The 17,339-nt window shown below is 42.4% G+C and overlaps 2 long non-coding RNA genes across 2 annotated transcripts; both read left to right on the forward strand.

Moving 5' to 3' along the window:
* Positions 1-839: 839 nt before the first annotated feature.
* LOC122458067 lies at positions 840-15,766 on the forward strand. Its single transcript, XR_006277897.1, has 3 exons — positions 840-850; positions 2,569-2,571; positions 15,542-15,766. It is a non-coding gene; the product is annotated as an uncharacterized LOC122458067 (long non-coding RNA).
* LOC122458068 lies at positions 3,588-14,126 on the forward strand. Its single transcript, XR_006277898.1, has 3 exons — positions 3,588-3,661; positions 10,243-10,326; positions 14,079-14,126. It is a non-coding gene; the product is annotated as an uncharacterized LOC122458068 (long non-coding RNA).
* Positions 15,767-17,339: the final 1,573 nt, after the last annotated feature.

Raw genomic sequence — 17,339 nt, forward strand, 5'->3', positions numbered from 1 at the left:
TCCTCCCTAGCTTTTTAACTTGTCAGTGGAAATGACAAGATGTCAGAGACCACTTTCCAAGCAATAAAACATGTTACAAACAAAACGTGGTGCTTATGAGACATGGTCAAATGAACAGCTCTTCAGCTCATCCTCTCTGTGTTTTTAGCTCATGCATATTTAGATGATGTTGACTTTCAATAGAATTATTATTATTATTAGTGTTGTCACTTCTCACGATTTTCTTGTAACTGAATTTTGGCTGGGCTAGAGCCAGTCTTATGATGATGCAAGAAGCTCTCCCCGCATAGGAATCTGAGCCCTGTTAGGGGCAGAACTCCCTCTGTTTGGCTGCTTGTCCCACAAGCCTACCATCCAGGGCTGAGCAACCCATCCGAGCTGCTGTCTGAAGAGCTCTCGCCCTCTTCCTCTCCCCTCAGCAACCTGAAGCCACTCTTACAGGACGGGAGGGGAGAGGAGAGGAGGGAGCAGCATAGGTGGCAGGTATAATAGGCCAGGGGAGACTAAGCCTCCCCTGGAGCAGCTGCCACCGACAGACACCTGGGCCGTGGTGGCCCTGTCTGCACTCTGCCTCTTCCTGTCCCTGGTCTTCTCCTTCCCGAAACCTCCACCGCCTGCCGCTGCCTGGCTGAGTCCCTCCTCTCCTCCACTCCACCCCCCTCCCATTTTTGGAGGTCCTCGCTGCTCACCGCTTACCTCCTCTCCTCCACCCCCTGCCCCAGGAGGCCCCTCCCACCCACTGCTCACTCTGTCCCTGTGGGCAGTGGGGGTGTCATGGGTGGAGCGGGGGAGGAGAGTGCAGAAGCGGCGGGTGCCTTGGGGGAAGGGGTGTGTGGTGGAGAGGAGGGACGTGGGGAGTGGCGGGCAGTGGGGGCATTGCAGGGGAAGGGAAGAGTAGAGGAGGGATGCGGGGTGTGGCAGCGGCAGGGGGGGCGAGCAGGGAGGGGGCCAAACGGGAGTAGGGGTGGGACCTGGGGTGGAGCAAGGGTGAAGTATGGGCAGGGCCGTGGGCAGAAGAGGCAGGACAGGGTGCTAGCATCCCCTAGGAGAATTTTCACCTGCCACCCCTGGCAGGAAGAACCCAGCAGCTCCGGGAGGCTCCATTTCCCCTGCCCTCCCATCCTATGAGCAATGGGGACAGCTCCTCTACTCCTCTCCCTCCCTTCCTGCAGCACTTAATTTGGGAAGTGGGAGAGGGGGCTCAGCCCCCCTGCAGGCTTGGGTGTGGTGAAGAACACAAGGAGAAGCAGAGGTGAGGCTGGAGGGGCTGGGGCTGAGCCTGAACTGGTAGGGGGTCAAATTGATGTGGGAACTGAAGGGACAGGATAGATTTGGAGAGTTGGGGGTGGAATTCATTGCTGGAGAGGGGATGGGCAGATGTGGAGGTGAGAACTCCTTCAACAGGGGCCAAAATCACCTGATCCAATACATTCGGGAGACTGGACAACACGAATTCTCTCTCTCTTGCGTGCGCACACATACACGCAATGGGCAGGGGGAGGTCAAACATTAAAAAGACAGGCAATGCCCTCCCTCTATAGTGTTTTTAAAACATCTCATGATTTTTAGGATCTGACTCATGATTTTTTATCTCTTATTATATATATTGCTATTGTTGTAGCACCTAGAAGCCCCAGTCATGAACCAGGACCCCTTTGTGCTAGGCGCTGTACAAACACAGAATAAAAAGACAGTTCCTGCCCCAAAGCCTTAACCTACTTAAGTGCTTGTGGAAATCCCATTCGGCACTTATCTGCATCTTTAAGCACGTAAATGCCTTTGTAAATCTCACCATAAATTCCTGGGAGCAGTGACCTTGTCCTTATAGCTGTCTAAAGCATATAGTATACTGTTGGATTGTCACTATACAAACAATAAATAACAAAGACAGAAACAATTGAGAGAAAGCAAGAGGCGCAGAGAGCAGAAAGTGAGAACAGAGATAACATAGAGCATTTCCACATGAACCCTGTGCAATTTATCCTACAGAAGTTATACAGTCCTAATGGTTTTGCTACAGCTGGTGACAGTTTCTGTATCATTCCTACATATGGTAAAAGAGCTCCACTTCCATGGTACGTGAAGTTACTACACCCTGCCAATCCCAGCTCCAACAGCAAGAGAGTGCAATTTTTATTACAATAACCCTAGAACTACCAGGCCTGGAAATGGTATCAAATATAAGTATGTATAAAAGCAATGTAGGATTACATACCCAGTCACTGTTTGTGTGGGGCTTCAGCTTATTCAAGGGTCAGTTTAGTAGGTTAGTACAGTAACCAGCTTACTGAATCAACATTTAAGGGGAGATTTGCAAAGGCATAAATGCCTGTTAGCCACCTAAGGTCTCTGCAGGCAGAGAAAGTGTGATTAACCACCAGTCAGAAGCAGAGGCTTTCCAGGGATATATGACATAACTACACCAAATATCTTAAGTGCCAGCTCCTACATAATGAAGGCACTCAGTGCTCTGAGTATAGACTGGCTTACTTACATGTCTGCCTGCTATTAATTTACCTGTACTGACTTGACTCCAATTACCAGTGTAACTGGTAATTAGGAGTCAAGCCTGTCACTTTCCATTAATAACATTTGCTTCTACAACTACATGTATAGTCCATGTTAATGTTTGCATCATTTACCTGAATAACCTTAAATATTGGCTATGTACTCAACTGCATTCTTAATTGTGGACCTTCCTACAACTATAGTATAACTATAATTTTACAACACACATAAATAGTGGGATTTTTTTTTAAAAAGCTGCTTATGATGGGGCCAAGGACCATTCCCCTTTTTGTACTATGATTCTCACAAGCTATTCAGGCTTCTCTGAGAAGAGTAAATGGAACACTTCAGTGTTGCAAGGAAGGAAAGGGCACTACTCTTGTTACGCCAGAACTGAACCAATGTCCCAGTATGGCATCTTCAATGCAGAGTTGAGTCAGGTTCTTACTCAGGTGTTACCCCTTACTCCCCTCCCATCCACACATAAAAAATCTGTCACCCAAGTTTAGTGATGCTTTCAGACCAGGGTATCTGGCTTGTCTGGAACGGTGTGTCTAATAGGCAGCAGGTTTAAAACAAAAGGAAGTATTTTTTTCACACAACACACAGTCAACCTGTGGAACTCCTTGCCTGAGGATGTTGTGAAGCCCAAGACAATAACTGGGTTCAGAAAAGAACTAGATAAGTTCATGGAGGATAGATCCATCAATGGCTTTTAGCCAGGATGGGCAGGGATGGTGTCCCTAGCCTCTGTTTGCTAGAAGTTGGGAATGAGCAACAGGGGATGGATCACTTGACAATTACCTGTTCTGTTCATTCCCTCTGGGGCATTGGCTATTGTCAGAAGACAGGATACTGGGCTAGATGGACCTTTGGTCTGACACAGTATGGCCTTTCTTATGTTATAGACTAGAGCTTGGGTACAGCTTTCATTCAGGCTGGGCACCCTCCTTGCCCCACTTTGCATAGAGGACACAGCCTAAACCATTTGAGCACTGATAGTCCTCCAGTGTCTTCCCACAATTCCCCGTGTTCTCAAAAGGACAGACAAGTTCCCCCACAATTCACTGGGAAAGAATCATAGTGTGGCTCAACTTATAGCAGCACAATGAGCCATGGGTTATGTTTTCAGAAGTTCTAGCAACATATGTGGGTGAGTATAGCATCAGTAAGGATACAGTAAGTAGGGCGAGGGTTTCCAATATGGTTGTTAACACCCAGGCTAAGCTAACCTGAGTGCTCAGACCTGTGTGATGAGCACCAGGATTAAGTCTACAGTGAAGATTTTGTTTTTGGACTAAGACATCATTGTGCTTTTTACAAGAAGGGTTGAACCTTCTTTGTTCTGGCCAAATTTCAACTCAGATATTTACATTCTCCTACTTAGATTTCCCCAACAGTTCGGTTGGATATAGTATCCTCTACATGTGTAGAATTGCTGAGTTAAACAGCTGCTGTACTATACCCCAAAAGTGGCTGCATTATTTCTGTAGCAGGTGAAGCAGTCCTTATATATCCCTTACTTATTTCATGGGAGAATTTAATGTTTGAGTTAGTTAATGGTTGTTAAACCTCTTGAAAGGAAAGATGCTATAAAACTGTAAAGTATTTCATTTAAATGACTGGCAGAATATTTTGAGTGTAGAGATCTGATATTTATTGTAAATGTTTTGAGTGTAGAGATCTGACATTTATTTGTAAATGAGAAACAGGTAAGAGGAAATGTCCCTGTTAAAGTGACACAGCTGACATGGTTTGCTTTCAAGTGGACTAAAGAGCATCCTTCAGAATAAACCTTATCAGCTGAGTATTGAAATGTATGCAAAATGGCTGTATAACTACTCAGCTGGGCACATGAATTCAAGTACTGAAGATGACAAGAGGACAAATATGAGATGGGCATTAGCAAGGATTTCATTGCTTCCTGTGGCAGGAAGCCAACTTAACACTGCAGTAATTATTTTCCCCCAAAAAAGCAGAGATCAAAGTGGACAATTTCCAGAAGTTGCACAGTCATTTAAAAAAAACAGAACCAATGGCTTGTATGAATTGGAACATTTTGGCAACATGGCTGGGATGCTTGTATCCATGGATCTTCCAAGGAATTGGAACATTAATCCTGCAGTTTCATAAATGCAAGCCGTGGAGATGCTACGTCCTGCAATGATGCATTTTCGCAATGGTTCTATTATGTCTTGTAAACTGAAGCCAGTCAGAGGAAAAAAATTCTGAAGTCCTGCATAGAGCTATAGTGCTATATACAAAAGGATGAAACTCTGTTATAAACACTGGCCCAAACCAGTATTTTAATGCAAGACCTGCCGCATGCTCAGATAGGGGATGTTATGGGCACAGCTAACTGGGATGGGTTAAAAAACTGACAAAAAGCCATGGCTTGAGTAGGTGGTTTGACGTGTATTTGAAAGCCATTAACTATTCGTCTTGACAGACAGTTCAGAAAACAGGCAGGTGATAAATGTGTCCTGCATGGGTGTGCCTAAGCTTGTGTTCCAAGGCTAAAGGTGGTAATTTTCCAAACTCTTATGACACTTGGGATTCCATACAGATGATTTCAGAACAAACACTCTCTGTGCGGCCAGCTCACAGTTATATGAGACTAGTGGGCATATTGTTTTTAAGTTATAAATATTTCCTTTATCTAGAGGAAGGATATAAACAAACATGGTCCCTTGATTTTAGGGGATAAAAAGTCCTCTCTAGTCCAATAGAGACTGCTTCTTGCCTGTCTCAACCACCAAACCCAACCCATCTTGTTTCAGGTTTTCTCTTTAATAAGTCATAGCTGAATGCCCTTCCTTCCATACATAGCAACTACTGCAATCTCTGCGAGTCTCTTTCCTTGCTCCAGTGAAGGAGCTTAACCCATTTACACACCGATGAGGGGAAGGCACACAACCTGTCACAATGATGCCAACTCACTCCTCTTGTCAGAGATAAATACATTGGGTGTGCCCCGGGCAACACTGACTATGAAAAAGAAGGCTGTGTATAGAACAAGAATATTTAATGTTATCACATGTGGTCAGAGAACAGGATTTGCTTTTTTAAAAACATAATTCCAGACAGATATAAGCCAGAGTAAAATTTAGCCAGAGTAAAATATGAATGTGTTTTGCAGCCATAATTGTATTTCAACTATTATTAATTAATAAAAATATAACAGTCAAGGCAACTTCTGTGGAGGGGTGAGCTTGTTGTTCTTGAGTTTGTAAAGCTACAGGTTATTCTGTTGCTTTCAGGTTTCAGAGTAGCAGCCGTGTTAGTCTGTATTCGCAAAAAGAAAAGGAGTACTTGTGGCACCTTAGAGACTAACAAATTTATTAGAGCATAAGCTTTCGTGAGCTACAGCTCACTTCATCGGATGCATTTGGTGGAAAAAACAGAGGAGAGATTTATATACACACACACAGAGAACATGAAACAATGGGTTTATCATACACACTGTAAGGAGAGTGATCACTTAAGATAAGCCATCACCAACAGCAGGGGGGGGAAGGAGGAAAACCTTTCATGGTGACAAGCAGGTAGGCTAATTCCAGCAGTTAACAAGAATATCAGAGGAACAGTGGGGGGTGGGGTGGGAGGGAGAAATACCATGGGGAAATAGTTTTACTTTGTGTAATGACTCATCCATTCCCAGTCTCTATTCAAGCCTAAGTTAATTGTATCCAGTTTGCAAATTAATTCCAATTCAGCAGTCTCTCGTTGGAGTCTGTTTTTGAAGCTTTTGTTGAAGTATAGCCACTCTTAGGTCTGTGATCGAGTGACCAGAGAGATTGAAGTGTTCTCCAACTGGTTTTTGAATGTTATAATTCTTGACGTCTGATTTGTGTCCATTCATTCTTTTACGTAGAGACTGTCCAGTTTGGCCAATGTACATGGCAGAGGGGCATTGCTGGCACATGATGGCATATATCACATTGGTAGATGCACAGGTGAACGAGCCTTGATGGTGTGGCTGATGTGATTAGGCCCTATGATGGTATCCCCTGAATAGATATGTGGACAGAGTTGGCAACGGGCTTTGTTGCAAGGATAGGTTCATGGGTTAGTGGTTCTGTTGTGTGGTGTGTGGTTGCTGGTGAGTATTTGCTTCAGATTGGGGGGCTGTCTGTAAGCAAGGACTGGTCTGTCTCCCAAGATCTGAGAGAGCGATGGCTCGTCCTTCAGGATAGGTTGTAGATCCTTGATGATGCGTTGGAGGGGTTTTAGTTGGGGGCTGAAGGTGATGGCTAGTGGCGTTCTGTTGTTTTCTTTGTTGGGCCTGTCCTGTAGTAGGTGACTGGGTACTCTTCTGGCTCTGTCAATCTGTTTCTTCACTTCAGCAGGTGGGTACTGTAGTTGTAGGAATGCATGATAGAGATCTTGTAGGTGTTTGTCTCTGTCTGAGGGGTTGGAGCAAATGCGGTTATATCGTAGCGCTTGCTGAAGTGAAGAAACAGATTGACAGAGCCAGAAGAGTACCCAGAAGTCACCTACTACAGGACAGGCCCAACAAAGAAAACAACAGAACGCCACTAGCCATCACCTTCAGCCCCAACTAAAACCCCTCCAACGCATCATCAAGGATCTACAACCTATCCTGAAGGACGAGCCATCGCTCTCTCAGATCTTGGGAGACAGACCAGTCCTTGCTTACAGACAGCCCCCCAATCTGAAGCAAATACTCACCAGCAACCACACCACACAACAGAACCACTAACCCAGGAACCTATCCTTGCAACAAAGCCCGTTGCCAACTCTGTCCACATATCTATTCAGGGGATACCATCATAGGGCCTAATCACATCAGCCACACCATCAGAGGCTCGTTCACCTGTGCATCTACCAATGTGATATATGCCATCATGTGCCAGCAATGCCCCTTGCCATGTACATTGGCCAAACTGGACAGTCTCTACGTAAAAGAATGAATGGACACAAATCAGACGTCAAGAATTATAACATTCAAAAACCAGTTGGAGAACACTTCAATCTCTCTGGTCACTCGATCACAGACCTAAGAGTGGCTATACTTCAACAAAAAGCTTCAAAAACAGACTCCAACGAGAGACTGCTGAATTGGAATTAATTTGCAAACTGGATACAATTAACTTAGGCTTGAATAGAGACTGGGAATGGATGAGTCATTACACAAAGTAAAACTATTTCCCCATGGTATTTCCCTCCCACCCCACCCCCCACTGTTCCTCTGATATTCTTGTTAACTGCTGGAATTAGCCTACCTGCTTGTCACCATGAAAGGTTTTCCTCCTTCCCCCCCTGCTGTTGGTGATGGCTTATCTTAAGTGATCACTCCTTACAGTGTGTATGATAAACCCATTGTTTCATGTTCTCGTGTGTGTGTATATAAATCTCTCCTCTGTTTTTTCCACCAAATGCATCCGATGAAGTGAGCTGTAGCTCACGAAAGCTTATGCTCTAATAAATTTGTTAGTCTCTAAGGTGCCACAAGTACTCCTTTCTGTTGCTAATGTGAGAGTAGGAGAAAAAATAATCTTATAGGACAGGAAGCTGGCTGGAACTCAGAAGATCTGTGTTCAGTTCTCAGGTCTTCCATAGATTTCCTATGTGACCTTGTGTAAATCTATTACTGCCCTATCTATAAAACAGTTTGGAAGAAAAGAAGTATCGTTATTCCCTTGTCTGTCTTGTCTATTTAGACTAAGTAATTTGGGGCAGCTGCTGTCTTTTATTATGCAACATACAATCTTGAATGGGGTTTCCTGATAAGAAAAAAATAAAATAATAATTATAATAAGGCATTCACAAGATTGATATTATTGCATGTGATACTCTGACCTGATGACACCACCCCAGAAAACGCTGAGTAAATTGGTTATATTATGCTTCCCAGGTCTAGCCTATTTCCAGAAAGGAAATCATCTAGTAGTCAATGGCAGAGCAGTTGTAATATATTATTGAAGACCTAGCCAAAAGGGTATTTAAAAAGCAAACATACAGTTTTAATTTTTTGGGGTGAGGGGAGGAATCTTTTTGATTTATTAAATATCTATTTTCTATTATTTACTATAACTTTTTTTTTATTGACACAATAACATTAAGGAGGACTAAATAAACTGAGGTCAAAACCAGTAAGGAATGAGATTGTTAGATCTGAGAAAACTGGAAGCCCCCTCCAGTTACTGAGTAAAATTTTTATTAGATATTTGAATTGTTAATGAAAAATAACTACAAAAGCCAACATGAATTGTTGAAATCAATTTGATTTTTAAAAATGTTTAAAAGCCTTTTGGTCTTTCCCCCATTTTCTTTGCCATTATTTCTTTATTCCCCCTGAACCCACTGTGGTTTTCCGTGATCACTCAGTGCTTTATATTCTTGCAAAAGCTCTGCTTTATACTATGTCTGATTCCAGCTGGCTGTGCAGAACATCAAGAGCTTCACAGCGCTCCATTATTTTGCTCCAGGGGAGCAATTTTTCCTGTGCCACCAACAGGGCTCTTTCACTTGTTTTGGCCTGTATGTTTCTCATTTGCAACAAGCATTAATAGCTTCTTCAGTGTCACTGTTCATTTTATACCAGTGTAAAATACTGCTGGTCCATCTCTTAGATTTTTCAACCCCTAAACATCTTCCTGTATTCTTTGTTACATATTTTTGTGTAGCGGCTTAGGAAACATCATCTTGGTGCCTTTCATCTAGGACTTGAGAACTCCCTCTTCTATTGATTGTACTGTAAACGGGGAATATGCCATCCGAGCGGCACTGTGCTAACAGTCTTAATTATTTTCTGCAGGGTCTCCTCTTGGGCAGTAACTCTCAGAATCACTGTCCAAATTTTCTCTGAGACCAGAGAGGTCTCCGTTTTTTTGTTTTTTAAATCAGACTGATATGTACAACATCTAATTCTGGACTTTGCTCCACTACACTTTGGTCAAACGCTCTAGACTGTGTATCTACGACCACTAACATAGGTGCTGAAACTAGGGATGCTGGAGGGCGTTGCTGCACCCCCTTGGCTTGAAGTGGTTTCCATCATATACAGGGTTTACAGTTTGGTTCAATAGCTCTCAGCATCCCCACTGTAAAAATTGTTCCAGCATCCCAGACCACCAAATCTCTCCCAGGTTGTGTTCAATTTTCAGGTAATACATATCCTCTGTATTGTTAGGGGGCAGGTGAGTGAGGGGAGCTTTCTTATGACAATGACAATAAGTGGCTTATGGTCAGTGGCAGTTAACACACAAATCTCATAAATGAAGACATGACACTTTTGACATCCCTAGATTAAGACCAAAGCCTCTTTCTCAGTGTATTGGCACTCGGTTTTTGTTAGCTGCTGGTCTCCAGTTTTGACCATATTGCTTTAAGAGGACTGCGCCAATACCCTCCTGGGTGCATTGTGAACAACTTAGTTTTGCACTTATTGCCATAGTACTTGGGCTCTTTCATTAACTACTTCAGTTTCTCAAGCTCCTGATTAAGATTTCCATCCCATGACCATTAGGCATCTTTGCACAGTAGCACTCTCACCTTGCTGGTTTGGGAAGCTAGACAGGGTGGAAATTTCCTTACGTAATTCACCATGCCAAGGAATCTTTGTACCCATTCCTTGTCTGCTGGGGCAGGAATGTTGCCAGTGGCCTCAATCTTACTGTGCTCTACCTGTACGCATTGCAGTGTTAAGTTCTCTCCCAAGTATGTTATTTCCATTACACAGCATTTACATTTGTGTTTGTTTTGCTTTAGCCCAGCAGCTCTGCTTCTTTCCAAAGCTGCAGGGAGCCTCTGGTCGTGTTCTTCTACTGTTTTTCCACTAAATCAAAACATTATGTATGTAAAACCTTAGTGCTCCCTGTGCCATCAAAAAATGTTGTATTTTGAATATACACAGATGTGTGCTCTATTTTCCTAAGGGCACCTGTCAGAACTCCAATGATGTATCAGCCATTTCCCCCAAAATTGCTCCCTTTGTAGATCATGGGAAATGTTCCCTTTTTACATATGTGTATACAAAAAAGGAATTAAATAAGCAAAGAGTTCTATTCTCCCCTGGTCCTGTACAATGACCAACAAGGATACCCCCTCTGTTGGTCTTTCAACTTGCCCTATGATTCCCTGAGCAGCAGGCCTATCCAGCTCAATCTTTTAACCTCTGCCTTAGGGCACAGAGGAACTTTCCTAGAGGCATGAATAGGGGTGTGGTTTGTCTCTTTCACCTCTATTCTGTACTCTGAGAGTTTCTCTATTCCCTGGAAGACACCCTGAAATTCTTCCTTGACTGATTTGATTCCCCATTCCCTCCAATGAATGCACCACCTTGATAAAATCAAGGGCTTGACACACTTTTAACTCAATAATGGTTGTTTTTTCCCCTGGTACGATTACAAATTGTATCTTTTCCAATTTATTACCTATACATTCTGTTCACATACTCTTTTAGTGAGGATACACTCACCTCTATAAGCCCTGAGTTTTATCCATTTACCTTCTTTTACCCATGGCATTTCTTTTAGTGTTACTAACAGCGTTTCTGGCAGCACATTGACTTGTGCACTGGTGTACAATCTAAAATCAATAAATGTCCCATTTGCTTTCAGATTAATAGTCCAATCATCCTCTATTGCCATGTTGTCCACTGCTCCTAAGAAGAATTATTCTGGGGTAGTGGTGCTGTAGTGGTCCTCTTTGTCCATGCTGTGCACACTCCGCTGGTATGTGCAAACTCTTGCGGAGTGATGTAATCTATTGCACTTTCTTTAGGGCTGTTGATTAATCACAGTTAATTCACGCGGTTAACTCAAAAAATTAATTGCCATTAAAAAAATTAATCGCAGTTTTAATCGCACTGTTAAACAATAAAATACCAATTTAAAATTATGAAATATTTGGGATGTTTTTCTACATTTTCATATATATTGTATTCAAATTGTAATGGAAATCAAAGTACATATTATTTTTTATTATAAATATTTGCACTATAAAAATGATAAACAAAAGAAATAGTATTTTTCAATTCACCTCATACGTACTGTAGTGCAATCTCTTTGTCATGAAAGTGCAACTTACAAAGATAGATTTTTTTTTATTACATAACTGCAATCAAAAACAAAACAATGTAAAACTTCAGAGCCTACAAGTCCACTCAGTCCTACTTCTTGTTCAGCCAATCCCTAAGACAAACAAGTTTGTTTACTTTATGGGAGATAAGGCTGTCCACTTCTTATTTACAATGTTACCATGAAAGTGAGAACAGGCATTGCATGGCACTTTTGTAGCCGCACTGCAAAGTATTTACATGCCAAATATAATCAACATTCGTACGCCCCTTCGTGCTTCGACCACCATTCCTCCAGGTTGATGATGCTCGTTAACAAAATAACGTGTTAATTAAATTTGTGACTAAACTCCTGAGAGAGATTGTACGTCCCCTGCTCTGTTGTACCCGCATTGACATATATTTCATGTTATAGCCGTCTCAGATGAGACCCAGGAGATTTGTTCATTTTAAGAACACTTTCACGCAGATTCACAAAACACAAAAAGGTACCAATGGGAGATTTCTAAAGACAGCTACAGCACTCGACCCAGGGTTTAGAATCTAAAGTGCCTCCAAAATCTGAGAGGGACGAGTGTTGGAGCATGCTATCAGAACTCTTAAGAAACAAACGCTTTGATGTGGAAACTACAGAATCCAAACCACCAAAAAGAAAATCAACCTTCTGCTGGTGGCATCTGATTCAGATAATGAAAATGAACATGCATCATCTGCACTTCTTTGGAATTGTTATCTAGCCAGAAACCCATCATCAGCGCATGAATGCATGTCCTCTGGATGGTTTTGAAGCATAAAAGGACATATGAATCTTTAGCGCATCTAGACATACAGTGCTATGCGAACTCCTGCTTCTCCCTTTCAGGTGCCATTATAAACAAGAAGCGGGCAGCTTTCGTTGCAAATGTAAACAAACTTGTTTGTCTGGGATTAGCTGAACAAGAAAGTACTGAGTGGACTTGCAGCGCTAAAATTTACATTGTTTTATTTTAATGCAGATTTTTGTACATATTCTACATTGTAAGTTCAACTTTCATGATAAAGAGATGCACTACAGCACTGTATTAGGTGAAAAATACTATTTCTTTGTTTTTTACAGTGCAATCAAAAATAAATATAAAACGATCACTGTAACTTTGTATTCATTGCTGTAATGAAATCAATATATTGAAAATGTAGAAAACATCCACAAATATTGAAATAAATGGTATTCTATTATTGTTTAAAAGCATGATCATTTTTTTAATCAAGTGATTAATCACGACATCATTTTTTAATCGCTGACAGCCCTACTTTTCTTGCAGTTTTTCTCATGTGCTGGGAAGAACTTTGGGCTTGTATGGGTTGCCACAGTGGCGCAGGTCCTGTACTGTTTTGCTGGACTCTGAGGTTTAAGCTCTGCATACCTTTCTGCCTCACATCTCTTCTGTAGTATTTTGGATTCTCAATCATGGGCTCCCGTGTCAGAGCACTGTCCACCGTTCAGAGTTTATTTTAGGACTGGATGGCTTTTGTTGGCAAATTATAAATGCTTTGCTAAGGTTAATTCTGTGTCTTCTCGTAGTCTCCCTCTAAATTTGCTTTTTGTTCTAGAATCTGGTCATGAGCTAGTCTTTATCAGGACTGAGTTACACCCTGCCTCCCCCCATTGCAAGATGTTTTTTCACCCCCAGATCAGTCACATGCTGGCTATAGTTTCACTTCCTGTGGTACCCTGAGATTAAAATTATATGTCTCATTTTTCAATACACCTCACATTTCTGGTACTAACAGGTCCATCCCCGCCTGAATTAACTGATAACTATTTAAACACAATAAATGCTTCAGAACCAGTCACTGTCAATAATAACTCCCTTCTGAATGTTCCTTTTTCTAGCACCTGTGGTTTGCAGATACAGAGTGAAGTGCGGTTGAACTTTCTCCAATTGTCTTCCCACATGTCCTGAGAGTTTCAGCTCTGTGGGAGCTTTAAACTGCCAATTTTTCCACTCGAGTATGCTCTTAATTCTTTACTCCTGGTACCATGGAGGCAGTAATTACTCAGCGCTTAAGTTATTGCAGAGATGATTTAGATTCTGTGTCTGGCTCCAACGGCTGTGCATGACAACAAGAGCTTATAGCACCCATCCAGACTCTTTCTGGGAACCTTAGCGTTAAAGGCAAAGTCCCTAAAAACCACACCCCCATTTCCTGCCTAGACAAGCCACTAAGACCTGGTCTACCTTAAAACTTAGGTCAACATAGCTAGTGCTCATGGGTATAAAAAATCCACGCACTTGAGAGTTAGTTAGCTGTAGTTAAGGAAAGCCAGTCTAACCCCCCAGTGTAGATGCAGCTAGGTCAATGGAAGAATGTTTCTGTCAACCTAGCTATCATTGTTCAGGGAGGTGCTGTTCCTACAGTGACAGAAAAACTCCTTCCTTCAGTGTAGGCTGCATCTACACTATGCTATAGTCCTCTTAATGTAGACATGGCCTTTGACTTGCCTTCAGATTAACTCTAGTATCAGTTTGTTTACCTTCTGTTTCAGAGGTGAACTGGGGAAGGCTGAGATTCTGCCTCTGCAAACAAACGAGAGACAAATGCATGACTATTATACTGGAGGACAAGAGGCCTGCTGTGATGTGGAGAGAAAACATGTGGTGGGAGAGGGACATGAGTCAGAAATATTTCTAACTTAAATAAACAAAAAGCCTTTTACATCCTCGTTTTCTTTGCTTTTGAGCTTTCATTCAAGTTTTGGAGTTTTTCAGCCAGACAAAGTGAGAAGATGAGGTGTTTCTGTCAAGCACCTTGAACATGGGAACCAATCATAGCAGAGTTATTAGAGTCAATTAGGGCAGATTTGCATATTCACAACATGGCTATTGAGAAAAATTCTACAGAGAGATTGCAAATCTAATAATGGCTGTCAGCCATTCAGAACACAGTGATTAGCATAGTGTATGGTAATTGAGAAATAACCATATAATTCATATGCAAATTGGGCACCTATAACCAATCAGTGTGCCTGGAATTGCACAGCTGGGAAAAAATGTACTTATGAGTCAGTAACTATATGGTATCCCTGCACACTGAAAGAGGTTAATCTACAAATAATTTACATAAAATGTGATGGCATCTGTCAGATGAGTTTGTTGTTCCTAGATCAGTTCCCATTTACAATTTTTACCAACTACCACACTCAGAGGTCTGATCCTGTGAACACTTTGTAGTACTGGCCCATTAACAAGAGAGCAGATTGGCCAAGAACTGAATGGCAAGGAAACTGCTCTGTCATTTCACCTCTTAGATGCGTTGCCAAGGCAGCATGTGGGAAAGGTTGCACTGCAACTACCTGTGCAATACCTGTTATGTGGGAGAGAAGACTTTGCTTACCGAACTATCAATCAAGCAACTTTCTCCAGAACTACGCCCTGCTCTACACGACAGTTAGGCTGATGTCAAGCAGTTTATGTTGATATAACTCATTAAATGTCTACACTCGAATGTAGCTCCCATTGATGTAACTCACCCACTGTGACACCGCATCCCATATTCTTCATAGAGATATGATTGATATGCATAACTATGATGTATTTTATACAAGATAGGTCATGTGAGATATCATTAAAAAGATTATGATCTACTGAATATGATTATCATCTTTGTTTGCATGTAGCATTTTGGTATCTGAAGTTAGGAATATTGTCTGTGCATCTATTACAGATGTGCTTACACTTGAGGAATGCCCTCTAGGTAGAATTCAATCAGTCTAGATGGCTGGCTGGTAGGGACCATTAGAGAAAACAATAGGCCTTCAAAGAAGTTTATCTGCCACTGGGGAGCCTTCCTGAGGATGCTACAAACAGCCTCCGAGTCATGGCTGCTATAATACTACAGGGGCATGTGACCAGATCACCTGGTACTGGACTCCATCTTGGAACACAAGTGTTTTTCCACTAAAAGGTGTGGGAACCCTTGGAGACAAAGGGTTCCCGCCATATGCAATAGCTATTTAAGGCAGGGGAGTGACATCATTGAGGTTCTTCACTGACTCCCCACCCAAAGGAGACTCTTGGAAACACACGAGGAACAAGGAGTGAACTGGGGGGAAGTGCTAGACCCAGGGTAGAGGGGTTTCTAGCCTGTGAGAGGAATACCTGGGGTTTTTAAGCTGCAAGCAAGGGCAGTTGGCCCCTTTAGAATCTCTGCAACCTGCTTAAATCATCATTTAGGGTGAGAAGATGCTACTCATATCCAATCTCTTTAGTATATTAAGCTTAGATTGTATTTTGTTTATTTGCTAGGTAATCTGTTTTGATCTGGTTGCTATTCCTTATAATCACTTAAAATCTATCTTTTGTAATTAATAAATGTGTTTTTACTTTATTACAACTGAGTGTGTGGGAGTTATAACTTGGGGCAGAAAGCTGTTGTATATTCCTCTTCACATTGAGGGAGGGGGCGAATTTCATGAGCTTATGCTGTTCAGTTTCCTGTGCAGCGCAAGGGGGTATAATTTTGGGTTTACACTCCCGAGGGGGGTGAGTGTCTAAGTGGCTGGGAAGTTCCTTAGCTGAAGCCTTTCCATGCAGAGCTGATCACAGCGTATGTATGTTTCTGCAGCTGGATGTGTCCCTACCTGTATGTGTGCTGATGAAGGTGCAGACTGGAGCCTGGGAGAGGGCGTGGCAGGCTGGTCATAGCAGTACAGTGTAAAGGGAGCCCAGGCTGGTGGGTCAGGCGGGCACAGTGGTACCCCAGTTCCAGCTAGCACCCTGGGGGGAACCCATCACACCAACTTGATAATTACACCTCTGCAAGAGGTGTAGCCTTGATGTAGTTAGGTCGATGCAGTGTCAGCGTGGACATTGTGTTGCTTACATTGACTGTTGCTGCCTTTTAGAAGCTATCCCACAATGCCCCACACTGACTGTTAAATTAGTGCAAGCGCTCCTGGTGAAGAGTGCACCACCAATGCAAGGAGCATAGTGTGGATTTGCAAAAAGATGTAATTATTGGGGTGGTGGTACATTGATGTAACCTAGGTTGACTTAATTTTGTAGTGTAGACTTGCCCTAAAGTCACACAGAAATTAAAGCAGAAATCTAACCATAGAAGAACTATTTACATAAGCATTACTCCAGCCACAATAATCTGTATTACCTATCTATGTATTTGTATGCCCCCTCCCCTGCCCATTACTCATAGTATCTTATAAAAAAAATGCATAATAGATGACTTGTGCCTCCCCATAGTTGGGGGAGGCACAATCTAAAGGGGAGAACATGTGATCACCCCATGTGTCTTCCCTGCCCAGTGACACCCCCTCCTCCGCTCCCAGCCTGGGGCTACCACTCTGTCCCTGCCCCACATTGCCTGGGGGTGGGGGAAGCAGGACTCTGTCCTTCTTTCCCTACAGCTCCCCCAAGTGTCTCCTCTGAACACTGCAGGAGTTAATGTTATCTGGCCAATGGAGAGAGCAGGCTGCAGGTAGAATGTCAGATCTGCATCTACCTTGCCTGCACTTAATCATTTTTTTTTTTTTTTAGCTTCCTGCATTACCATCATTGTCTGGTTGATAAAGTGCTGACTGCAGCCTGCCAGCACTGCTGTGTGCTAACAGTGGAAAGAAATGCTATCTTACATATGTGGGCTTCTCCACAACACTGATGACTGGCCACCAGTATTATCAAACTCAAGATATCATAAATCATGAGTAAGACCCTCAAAAATAATCAGATTAGCCCAAAAAATCATGACTTAAAAAAATCAAATATTTGTAGTCTGTCTTTTGACTTTGTAACTC

Source organism: Dermochelys coriacea, chromosome 11, assembly GCF_009764565.3.
Source record: "Dermochelys coriacea isolate rDerCor1 chromosome 11, rDerCor1.pri.v4, whole genome shotgun sequence".
NCBI lineage: Eukaryota > Metazoa > Chordata > Testudines > Dermochelyidae > Dermochelys > Dermochelys coriacea.